The sequence below is a fragment of the Galeopterus variegatus genome, unplaced genomic scaffold (assembly GCF_000696425.1).
Source record: "Galeopterus variegatus unplaced genomic scaffold, G_variegatus-3.0.2 Scaffold6043, whole genome shotgun sequence".
NCBI lineage: Eukaryota > Metazoa > Chordata > Mammalia > Dermoptera > Cynocephalidae > Galeopterus > Galeopterus variegatus.
The window spans coordinates 158,706-159,956 of NW_007732154.1; positions in this window are offsets into that span (position 1 = coordinate 158,706).

The window sequence follows — 1,251 nt, forward strand, 5'->3', positions numbered from 1 at the left end:
GCAAAGCTGTATCAAGCAGGTCCACAGGTGCCATTTCTTCAGCAGCATGTGCTTACTTTGCATCTCTGTGTTATATTTTGGTAATTCTTAAGGTATTTCAAACTTTTTCATTATTATTATTATATCCCTTATGGAAATCTATGGTCTGTGATATTTGATGTTATTATTCACCTCCCCCAGCTTCCAAACCAGATCAAATCTATCATTTGTAGATTTTTAGGAGAGAAAATTGATACATGGAGATATTTAGCAATTACCCACCTTGGCACTCAATCAGATTTTGTAATTCTTGTTCAGCAGAAAAGAATCTTCTGTCCTCAAGCAGAATCTTCTGTCCTATAATATGTGATCTACATGTTACTTCACTCAGATTGGCTATAACTGTAATGTCACTCTATTAAGGAAATACCACTCGAAGCAACCTTTTCCATCACTGTAATTTTTGGGTGGCACCATGAACCATGCTCATATAAGGTGGCAAACTTAATTGATAAATATTGTGTGTATTTTGACTGCTCCAACCAACCTAGTTGTTCTCAATCTCTCCCCCTCTCCTTGGGCTTCTCTGTACCCTGAGACGCAACACTATTGAAATTAAGCCAATTATTAACCCTACAATGGCCTGTAAGTGTTCAAGTGAAAGGAAGAATCACACATCTCTCACATTAAATCAAGAGCTAGAAATGATTAAGCTTAGTGAGGAGGGCATGTCAGAAGCTGAGATCGGCTGAAAGCTACCTCCTGCACCAAACAGCCAAGTTGTGAATGCAAAGGAAAAGTTCTTGAAAGAAAAGTGCTACCCCACCAGTGAACACAGAAATGATAAGAAAGCAAGAGAGCCTTATTGTTAATATAGAGAAAGTTGTAGTGGTCTGGATAGAAGATCAAACCAGCCACAACACTGCCTTAAGCCAATGCCTAATCCAGATCAAGGCCCTAACTCTCTTCAATTTTGTGAAGTCTGAGAGAGGTGAGGAAGCTGCAGAAAAGAATTTTGAAGCTAGCAGAGGTTGGTTCATGAGATTTAAAAAAGAAGCTATTTCCATAACATAAAAATGCAAGGTAAAGCAGCAAGTGCTGAGGTATGATCTGCAGCAAATTATCCAGAAAATCTAGCTAAAATAGTTGGTGAAGGTGGCTACACTAAATAACAAATTTTTAAGTAGCTAAAGAAGCCTTTTTCTGGAAGACGATATCATCTAGAACTTCATATCAAGAGAGAGAAGCTAGTGCCTGGCTTCAAAAAACAGG